Source organism: Mandrillus leucophaeus, unplaced genomic scaffold (genome assembly GCF_000951045.1).
Source record: "Mandrillus leucophaeus isolate KB7577 unplaced genomic scaffold, Mleu.le_1.0 Scaffold346, whole genome shotgun sequence".
Lineage (NCBI taxonomy): Eukaryota > Metazoa > Chordata > Mammalia > Primates > Cercopithecidae > Mandrillus > Mandrillus leucophaeus.
The window spans coordinates 2,070,300-2,077,534 of NW_012103654.1; the positions used below are offsets into that span (position 1 = coordinate 2,070,300).

At 41.5% G+C, this 7,235-nt stretch overlaps 1 pseudogene; it reads right to left on the minus strand.

Moving 5' to 3' along the window:
* Positions 1-4,495: 4,495 nt before the first annotated feature.
* On the minus strand, positions 4,496-4,774 carry LOC105546003 (annotated as a pseudogene).
* Between the last annotated feature and the right edge of the window lie 2,461 nt (positions 4,775-7,235).

The following is a 7,235-nucleotide window of genomic DNA, read 5'->3' on the forward strand; positions in this document are numbered from 1 at the left end:
AGACAGTCTCGCTCTGTAGCCCATCGTGGAGTGCAGTGGCGCGATCTCGCCTCACTGTAGGTTCACGCCATTCTCCTGCCTCAGCCTCCCGAGTAGCTGGGACCACAGACGCCCGCCACCACGCCCGGCCAATTTTTAGTAGAAACGGGGTTTCACCGTGTTAGCCACGATCACGATCTCCTGACCTCATGATCCGCCCGTCTCGGCCTCCCAAAGTGCTGAGATTACAGGCGTGAGCCATCGCGCCGGGCCCCCAAAATGTTTTTAACAAGGAATTCTACTCCCTCCCCTGACCTTAAAAACAAAACAAAACAAAACAAAACAAAAAAAACAAAAAACACTGACTTTCATACAGGTTCTCATTGAGGTTCACAGAGCAAGCTGTAGGGAAGCTAAATTGTTTTCATGCTTCTCTAAATTATTCAGGGCTCTAACTTTTACTGAAACTTTGTTTGTTTAGACTCTAGGAGGCTAACTTGTATTTGAACTGCAAAACCAAAGACAATTTCTTTTAGTGTGCTTATTACAAAGATATCTCATTATGCAAAAATGATGCAACTTTGGAAGGTTTATGGATGCAAATTTGGAAGTATGAACAATTTTGCAATTGTGTCTTTTATGTTTTTAGGGCAATGCATCTTGCTTGATCATGATATATGACTGGAGAGAATATCAGTATGAGGTGTTACAGTCAAATAAGACTTGTTTGCATACACTTTATCACACACACACTGTATACACACACAATCACATACATATACACATATATTGGAGATACAGTTTTTTCTTTTTAAATATACACACATACTGAAGATATAGTTTTTCCTTTTCCTATTTAAAACAAGTAGATCTTTTCTTAATTTTTTTAGCTTCTGAATTTTAAAGTCAATCACATTTTTATTTAACAAAGTATAATGCAAAATGTTGGATTAATTGCTTAAATTTGACTTTGTTAAAATGACAATATTATCACTTTTGCATTATATTACTACAACGAACAGAAGAACTTAGTACAAAAATTAAAAGCAAAAAAGTAAGGCCGGGCATGGTGGCTCACGCCTGTAATTCTAGCACTTTGTGAGTCTGAGGCGGCGAATCACCTGAGGTCAAGAGTTCAAGACCAGCCTGGCCAACACAGTGAAACCCCATCTCCACTAAACATACAAAAATTAGCCGGGCATGGTGGCATGTACCTGTAGTCCCACCTACTTGGGAGGCTGAGGCAGGAGAATCACTTGAACCCGGGAAGTAGAAGTTGCAGTGAGCTGAGATCGCGCCACTGCACTCCAGCCTTGGCGACAGAGCTTGATTCCATCTAAAAAAAAAAAAAAAAAAAGGAAAAGTAGAATTAAGTGTCTCTTTATTAGTTTGTATTTATCTGCAGAACAACAACAACAACAAAAAACCACACAGGCAAAAGCCAACGATAAGAGAAAAAAATATACAGTTACTTCGATGAGGAGATTGCAGCGTCATAAATCTAGACAGGGAGATTGCAAGCGCAATCATCTGCACTGCAGTCCTCTGCAGCACTGGCCAACCCAGGCGGCCTACCCCAACGAACCGCTAAGCTTCAAGAAACCCACAGAAAATGACGGTGTAAGATAAGCATAGAGGTGTTCTACTGCAGCCCTCCAAAGTGCATTTAATTACCCTAACTGACACACTGATTTTCTATGTCCCCACCTGCTAGTGGTTTAGTGCTATTTTTACAAGCATAATATATATATATTTTAAAATCCAGATGGCATTACCTCACCTTACATGTAAGAAATGATTACATACAGAAGTTTCCTTTTTTAAAAAAATAAAATAGAGATAGGTCTCCCTATGTTGCCTAGGCTGGCATCGAACTCCTGGGCTCAAACTATCTTCCCACCTCCGCCTCCCAAAGTGCTGGGCTGAGATTACAGGCAAGAGCCACCATGGCAGACAGAAGTTTCCTAATAGGTAATAATACTGTTTATTATTATTATTATTATTATTATTATTAGGGGCATTCTATTATGCCAAACACAATTTATAGTAGAAAGTATGTTTTCTTGCAAAACTTTAGCCATATTTAGAACAGCTTTCAACGCATAAGGCACCCCCTCTCTTTGTCAGGGCATTCCGGCTACTTTTGAGGCTTAATAGCTCTAGTCCATTTCCATTCTCACTATACTTTTTAGGTAACTTACATGTTCATTTTAGTTTAAATCTCAAGTCCTTTTCTGAAATGGATTTTACTAATTAGCTAATTTAGGAAAATTGTCTGGTATTTTTTCTTTCCTTTGTCACCTCAAACCTCGCTTGGTATTTGCTCAGCATTTTAAGATCTCCCCCGCCCCCCAGGCTACTTGGAAGCTTCCAGGCTACTTCCTTACGGGCAGTTTACAGATTTTGTTTTCAAAGGCCTTTAGTTGACCTTGACCTGCGTGGGTGTTCTCGTCTTTCCTCCTATCGTATGTTACGGTTACCTGCAGAGGCTAGCGTCGAAGGAGAGGTGCTATGCGAGGATGGCCCCAAGTTAAACAGTGACAGCCTCTGCCCTCCTAGACCCCAGGCGCGCGGGGGCGGGCGCGGCACACCGATTCCACCGCCACGTCCAGGCCTCGCGGTGTGGCGGGGTCCGGGACGTCACACAAATGCCAGGTCACCCATGTTTCTGCCCTGGGGAACTCTCATGTCAGCCGGTCCCCCTATTCTGCTAAAGGAGAAAACAAAATTTCCCTCCCATGGACGCAGCTGGGCAGTTTGAGAACTGGTCGGGCAGAAGGCTGATCGCGCAGAGCCTGGTGCAAACGGGAAGCAATTGCCCTGGAAAAAGAAATGAGGGGCAAGAATTTGCATGTCTTTCCCAGGAGTATCAAAGTCTGGGAGAGTTTCCTTCCCAAAGTCATCTGTTCCAAACTGAACTAAAAAAGCTACCTCCCAGGGGCTCCCCAGGAACAGGTTCCCTTGTAAGGGCCAGCAGAACTTGAATAATTTGGGAAGAAGACTCCAATCAAGGATGGGAATTATCCCCTTACACACTTGGCTAAGATTCTTAGGAGAGTAAAGAGGGACTGGAAATTAATATATTTGGAGTCATATATAAATCTGACATTGTAAAATGCAGGCAGTTCTTATTCTGCAGTGTAGGGCCAATCATTATCACATCGGTTACTCCTTGTGGTATCTTTGTAAAGTCCTGATTTAAAGAACTGCTGTTTTGTTGTAGATGAGTGTCTGGGCTGATGGAACTCTCACATCACCTAAATAACCATGAGGCTGTTTTTCAGTTTGCTCACCTCAATGCTACACATTGCACATGCATTAACAAATATCACCAATGAATGATGATGGAGGTATCATCATTTACTTGACAATCTGTAAAGTACCTTCCAGGTAATTGACAATGTATACCTACTTAATTACTTACGCTCTTCACATCTCTGTTCCTTCTGTTTACTTTGCAAAGAGAAAAACCCTTTGAACCCAAACATTTGTCGACCCCAGTCCCAGAGAAGTCACAGAATTTGCCAGAGGGAAGGCAAATATTTTAGCATCTACTTCTAGTATAGGTGAAATTGCTGGGAGTGACTGCTCAGGAGCAACTGAGCAAAATTGGCAATTTTCCCCACAGAGCAAAAAGATTTGACATGAAAAACATCATACAGCCACGCAAATGTAATTGCCAATATATTTACCAGATTGAACAAGTGATTTTTTTTTTTTTTTTTTTTTTTTTTTGAGACAGAGTCTCACTCTGTTGCCCAGGCTGGAGTGCAGTGGCACAATCTCGGCTCACTGCAACCTCTGCCTCCCAGGTTCAAGTGATTCTCCTGCCTCAGCCTCCTGAGAAGCTGGGACTACAGATGAGTGCCACTACGCCCGGCTAATGTTTTGTATTTTTTAGTAGAGATGGGGTTTCACCATATTGACCAGGCTGGTCTTGAACTCTTGACCTCATGATCCACCTGCCTCAGCCTTCCAAAGTGCTGGGATTACAGGCGTGAGCCACCGCACCCGGCCACAGGTGATTTTTGGATTGTCCACACCATGGCTTCCCTCCTACAGATTGACTTTAATTACCTGAAGTAAGTTTGTAAGTTTAAATAAAAAGAAGTCGCAAGCAGTAGATAGTGAAATGAACAGAAATGGAAACATATGCTGAAAGTGTAATACGCTGGGAAATTTTACAGAGGAAGGTGAGATTAAATGAAAACAGGAAGAGTTCCCATGCTAGGTTAATTTACACAATGTCTTTTATTTGCTTACATTTATCTGGGGTGAATACATATATAATTTATAATTTTAACTTTTAAAGGTGTGGACAGAAATGCTTTTACTGATTAGAAAATAATTTTTATTCCACTGGAAGTGGAACAATACTTCTTGTAAATAAATACTAGAAGTGAAGTACATCCAGTGGAACAAAATATTTAAAATAAAATATTTAAAACTACACTTGAAATTTCAAATGCATACAACTCAGAGGATAAAATATCTTCAAAAATCACAGACACAGAGTTTAGGAAGCCAAAGGCTGTGAACTTCCCTTCTCACTGAATCTGTGCTTTATGTTGCATTCTTCACAGGTAAGCAATCAATGCCTGTTCTGCTGTGGACCAAAACCAGCCCCATGGAGCTGATCTTCAAAGAAATGGAATGTACTCTGGCATACTCTTATGTATGATACCTTTCCAAGGCCAAATCCCAAGATACCAACAAGTGTAACTTTAGGCAATGATCCAAATCTTGGATTAGCTGCTAAATAACGTTGGCAGAACAGTCCCTGGGTGACGAACATGCTTACAGGAGAAAAAGGCAGAGCTCTCTTCCTGAAACTTTCTTCTTGACATCCTCTTATAATGTTTGAAATCTCTCCTCTGTGAACGTGCAGTTTTTTGAATAAAACAACAGGCCCTGCTGCTTGCCTGGTGGTGGCAAATGGGGACCTTTCTCTTGGTTTCCATGAGTAGACATTGGGGCCATGATGACTTCATGTTTGCTTTTCTTCCAGTTGAGTGTGCTCGGCCTACTCCTTGACCCAGTGCTGAGTGTCTGTTACATGTCAGGCAAGGGCATACGTAGACGTGAAGAAGAATAAGACACAATCACTGCTGAAGGAACTCACAGTCTGTGGGGGGTGTTCCCCAAGGCCGTGTCCCTGGCACTGCCAAGCTGAGCTGGCCTCCTTCCTCGGTGACTGCCACAGCCTGGACTGGAAAATAAATTTTAATTTCTAAGAAAGTAGAGAATGTGAGAGCGCCTTCAAAGTGAGGTTTACGGTTGTAAAACTTGGATTTCAGCGTGTTGTTTGAAAGGCAAGTAGTATTTATATGTACTCATGTGTACATAATTTTATAATCACTTACAGTGTGTCTGAACCAGCTCCTGACCTCAGTGTTGTACTGCTCTGGGGAAACATCACACTTTTTCTACCCAGGGAACTTAAGTCTATCCCAAAGAATAGTAAATAGATTTAGAAACTCTCAAAGTGTTCTGCTTAGAAAACTAAAAGGAACTCTCCTGTTTGAGAAACTGGGATGGATTTAAAGAGACTGCAAATTCTTTATCACCACCCCCAACCCCTCAGAGGTGGAATTAATCTCTTCTCTCCTTGAATATGGCCTGGCTTTGAGACTGCTTAATGAATAGAAGGTGGCAGCAGTGACGCTGTGGCAACTCTTGGCTTACGTCCTGAGAAGGCCTGGAAGTTTCCATTTTCCGTCTCTTCTGGGACCCCCAAACTACCACACAGAGAGACCACATATCTTGCATTGGAGAGGGAGGAGGCTGGCCTCCTGGTGGGGCTTCCTGGAGCCTCTAGTTCCAGGCATCTTTTGAAAGACACCGAGAACTGCCAGCTGAGCTATCAGTCTACAGAAGCTAGAAAGCAAACAAAGTGGCTGTTGTTTTAAGCCACTAAGTTTGGGCAATTTGTTACATAGCAATAAATAATTGAAATAGAAAGCAAGCCATTCACTGTCACCTATAATTCTTGGTTAACAGGGAATGGCTTTGCTTTTTTGGAAAGACAGTTAGACTTAGTTCTCTAAACTGAGTTTTGGCCGATGATTCATTGTGAGTTGCAGAGGACACAGGTAAGGGTTCCTCTAGTTAGAGAACACAGGGATATAGGTTCAGAAAAGATGCAGAGAATTATGTGGGGAGTAGGCAGCGAGGTGTGACCTTTAGGGCCTGGCGGGTGGCGGCAGACCTGAGGACTCAAATAGATGCTGTGAATAAAACCAGTGATCCCAGGCAGACGGTGGTACCAAGGCTATGAGTGCTGAAGGAGAGAGTGGGGAGGAATGATAAAAATAAAAGCATAATTATTCAAATAAAAATGTTTATTCATATGCCACATAAAATTATCTACCCTACTACACTTTTGGAAACACTGCCTAGAAATAACACCCTTTTCATACCTCATGGCTCCTTCTGAAGGAGTCCTTCATGAGGAAGTAAGTAAATAGGGATTTTTCTCTTTTTTGAAGAAACTAGATATTTTTTCTTACATAGTGAAACACAGGTCTTTCTTCATTACTCCATGCGGTGGTCATACTTAGCCCCATCAGCACAGTTATACAGGCACAGTCACACACCACGGAACAGGTAGACACACACACAAACACACACACACGCGGACACATTCTTAAATAGGATGTTTTTCAAATTGGCAATCATGAAGAAAAATTGTCAACTTTTATACTTTCAAAGTTCCTAAAAATAGATGAGTCTATTTTATAGCAATTTTGGCATTTTTGAGGGAAATAAGTTTACTCATATTTTCAAATATTTAAGCTTAAACTGCATAATTAAAGAATTCCATATCATCTTTAATTTGTTTTTTTGTTTGTTTGTTTTGTTTTTGAGACGGAATTTCACTCTTGTCACCCAGACTGGAGTGCAGTGGCGGCATCTTGGCTCACTGCAACCTCCACCTCCCCAGTTCAAGCTATTCTCCTGCCTCAGCCTCCCGAGTAGCTGGGACTACAGGCATGTGCCACTATGCCTGGCTAATTTTTGTATTTTTAGTACAGACGGGGTTTCATCATGTTGGCCAGGCTGGTCTCGAACCCCTGACCTCAAATGATCTGCCTGCCTAGGCCTCCCAAAGTGCTACTAAATGTGCAGTTTCATCATTAGCCTTTTTTGTACTTTTGTGTTTTTATTTTTTTATTTTTAATTTTTATCATTAATCTTTAAAAAATCAAATGAAAGTATGATTGGATAACAAAATTGATTTCAAAAAATTGATTTCA